Genomic DNA, 3,914 nt, shown 5'->3' with positions numbered 1-3,914 from the left:
CGCAAAACTTTCGGTTCATCAATAAAGCCAAGGAGAGACTCGGAAAATGAATCGCTCGGCTCTTTCCGAAGGAGGCTGCGGTGGGAGAGGTGGGATGATAATGGAAACTATTAAAGGAGCCAGTGTGGTTTAAGGAAGCCTTTTCCAGGTCGTGTGGGAACAGGCTGGGGAGAGGTTGTGTGGTGATGCTGACACCTGAGGGATAAAAGGATTGAGCAATCCCAAAATAATGGAATTGAGGGGGAAGGGGCCAAGGGATTGAGGAATCCCAAAACTAAGGGATTGAGCTCGAAAGGGACCAAGGATATAAGGAATTGAATAATCCCAAAGAAAAGGTACTGAGATTCAAGGGGCCATGGAGTTTAGCTCAAAAGGGATAAGAGATTGAGGAATCCCAAACCCAAGGAATTGTACTCAATAAGCCAAAGGACTGAGCTCTAAAGGGATAAGGGACTGAACAATTCCAAAACCATGGGATTGGTGAGCAAAAAATGGGATGACCCTGTTGTGGTCATCCTCAATTTGGAGCACTGGCCAGCAGAGCTGATCACCTGCCTGTTGTTGCCAACCAGGCAAACCCCTGGTTGGTTCCCTCTGTGTGTCAGATTTCCATAAATTATCCTTGCCTAGGGATGGTGGAAGTAGATGGAAAGCAATGGGCTTGATACTCAACACATCATTCTAACAATGTTCCCACCCTCTTGCCCATCCCTTGGCCCTACCATACCCCAGCTCTGAATTTCTTCCTTTTTTTCTGCCTATTTCAGTTTTCTACTGGTTTTTTTCCCTCTGTGGGGAAGATTTCCACAAATTATCCTTGATTAGGGATTGTGGAAGATAGGAAGCAATGGGCTCAATACTCAATACTCAATACTCATCATTCTAACAGTATTCTCACCTTCTTGCCCATCATCCCTTGGTCCTGGCACACCCTAATTCTGGATTTCTCTCTTTTCTGGATTTCTTCTTTTTTTTCAGTTTTTTACAGCTTTTCCACCATTTAAAAAAAGTAAATTATTGGATAAGATGCTCCAACAGACCTTTCCATGAGATGAGGCCTGATCCTTGAGCTGTGCCTCGAAGCAATAAAGTCCTTCCTAAATAATTAAACAGGCGATAATTAACTGTGATATTTGCAGCCAATTTTTAACTCAAAGGACTATTTGGAATATTGTTTTCAGGGTGTGTTTGTTGCATCCCAAGCTCCTGGGTGACGGGGAGCTGATATCCATGTGGGAATGCTGGAAAGCACTGAGTGTTGTTCCTGAGTGCAGTTCCTGGGCTGCCAAGGGAAATCTCTGCCAACCTTTTCCTGGAGGAGAAGGACCTTGAGCCTCGAGCTGTGTTTTGGGGTTATGGAGATTAAAAACCCCAGGATACTGGAGATGGACCTGGATCTGCTTGAGCTGAGTTTTAGGATTAAGGATATGAAAAGATCCTATGTAATTTGTAGTTGGTGCAGGGGTGCAGCATCCAACCCGGTTGTTTTAAGCAATTTTTTTTGTTTGACAAGGATAAATTGTGCCTTTTCCCCCTTTTCCATCAAAAGCTGGAATTCCAAACATCGAGCCAAACGCTGCGGAAAACACCGCGGGACTGCTTGGCTGTGGATTCCTTCCTAGGAGCAGGGGAAAAAAAAAAAGAAGGAGTTAGGCTGTAGCCCCTGCTATTAATCATAGCTGTAATCATGCATTTAATGAACATGACAGCTCCCGCTCCCTCCGGAGAGACGCGCGGAGTCTCCCGGCTGGATTGGGAACAACAATCACTTCTCACCGCGAGCCACCGGAGCCGCCAGCGTCGGGCTGGGATGATGCATTGAGAGAAACAGCCCTGTTTGCACGGGCTGTGGGTTTCCTTACGGATGATGCTCTTGCAAGCGACTGAATCATCAGGAAAGGGGGAGAGAAGTCCACCTGTCCCTTCCACAGGGTGGAAAATATCCTGGCTGACGCCGCTGTGCTGGGTGTAATCACTTCAAATGCCCTCAGTGTGCAGTTCTTGATGCTCTCTGTGGCAGCTTTTCTTACTTTCCTGCTTTTTTCCCCCTCTCTGTTCTGTTCCCGCTGCCTTGGAGCATGCACATGGGAAGAATTTACCATGGCACCACTTTAAATTTCCACAGTGAGGGACTTTAGCAATGCCAGAGATGTGGGAATCACTTTCCTGATCCGACAGCACCGCTGTGTCCTGATGTTCTCCCCGGCTGGGAGGTGATTGAGGAGAAAAACAGGACAGATCTGGTACTGGGATGTGCCCAGTGTTTTGTCTGGACCAAATGAGACTCCCAAAGTCGAGCCCTGGGGGCATCATTTCATCTTTCTGTTTAATTTAGGCCAGACTGCAGCAAATTTTGGCTCCTGATGTTGGAATTTAACCCTTATCCCCTTTTCCAGTGTCTTTTGATGTCCCAATTTCACCCCAATTTCAATAATACAGCATCCAATGCCAGGAATACTTATTTATTAATGCATTTATTAATGCAAATCTCTTGTTGTGACCAGTTGGGAATTCCGAGTTGACAACCACCCTAAAAATCCAAAATTAGGCTCCTTGGACCTCCTGAAAAGTCGGGAACATCCAATCCCCTCTCCTGCACCCCCTTCTTGTTATTTGGATGTACACAAAGCTTTGACTTTTATTTAAACTCTTTTTCCATGATGCAGCAGCTTCAAAAAAATACCCTAATGGCAGAGCCTGAGTTTTCTCCATAAATCCCAAAGGATGGGGAAATGTTTAATTACGGAGCTTTCTTGGCTTGGCTCCTCCTGGGGAAATATTTGGGTGATTTTCTAATAGTTTGGGGAGTATTTGCACAAGGGATGAATAATTAGAGAGTGGGAAAATGTGGATGGGGGTTTTCTTTGCCAGCTTCCAGGTGCTTTGCCAGACCTGGATGGATCTCACATGGATTTTGTCATGGATGGGACCAGCTCTTGGGTAGTTAAACTTCCTTTGGGATGCAAGTTAATTCCTGGAATGGGAGATACACATCATGTTATTGCATGGTTCTTGCTGGCAAATGAAAGCTGGGGAAAAAAAGCCCAATAAAATAATTTCATTGATGTATTTTTGTTACGTAAAAATTCCAGCCCACGGGCAGGAGGCTGTTGACCCTTTTATTTATCCACTATCTCTTTAGTGATTCCTCCTTTCTGGCCAAGGTGACCTTTAAGGGCGCTTCCAGCCCTAACCATTCCAGGATTCTGTGATTCCAGACTTGTTCATCCCTGTGTATCTGCTTTTATCCCCAAATATTAAATATTTAGAGGGATTGTGTGCTGCCCTCAGGAGCTGATTCCTGGTGTAGCTTTAAGGAATATTACACTGAATTCCATAGGGCTGAGGATGCTCCAGGCCTATCCTAATGGATTTTAATTTGGTGCTTTCTCCCCACATTGTTTGGGAAGTCAACCTTGTTCTTAATTGAGACTCAATTGAGACTTAATTGGAGCATCCCAAAGTTGGCGAATGTTCATTCTAGCAGAAAAAAAAGATGCTCCCACACTTGGCACGAGAAGGAATTTTAAAAAAACGGGAAAAAAACCATCTCAGTGGTGGCTCAAATGCCCCGTTGATGGAATTTGATGTGCAGAGGGAACAGATGGGGCTTCTCCGACGCCGGCAGCCGAGTGACAGCTCGCGGTGCCGCGCAATCAAATTCCACTCGCTCAACTTCCCCAACACGCCCGGGCTAGCAGGTGAGTGACTGAGCCGCTCTCATCCCACCTGGAAAACTGAAATCCAGCCTTCCTTTCCCATCCATTCTTCCCTGCACCAGTCAAGGATGATTTAATTCCATGCGTGCATGGATGGGAGTGGGCGCTGGGCTTCCCTGTCCAGCTGCGGGGAGCGGCCAAGCCAAGCGTGGAAATTTGTTGGATTGATGGTGGAAGCGTGGGATTTGCTTGGAG

The 3,914-nt window shown here is 46.1% G+C and overlaps 1 protein-coding gene across 1 annotated transcript in view; it reads left to right on the top strand.

Annotated features, from left to right (window-relative positions):
* The window catches only part of ZC3H3 (zinc finger CCCH-type containing 3), a 126,232-nt gene that overhangs the window by 90,716 nt on the left and 31,602 nt on the right, over positions 1-3,914 (top strand).

The sequence above is a fragment of the Geospiza fortis genome, unplaced genomic scaffold (assembly GCF_000277835.1).
Source record: "Geospiza fortis unplaced genomic scaffold, GeoFor_1.0 scaffold543, whole genome shotgun sequence".
Taxonomy (NCBI): domain Eukaryota; kingdom Metazoa; phylum Chordata; class Aves; order Passeriformes; family Thraupidae; genus Geospiza; species Geospiza fortis.
Note: the sequence above shows the minus strand (reverse complement) of the source record. Positions and strands in the feature narration are given on the sequence as shown.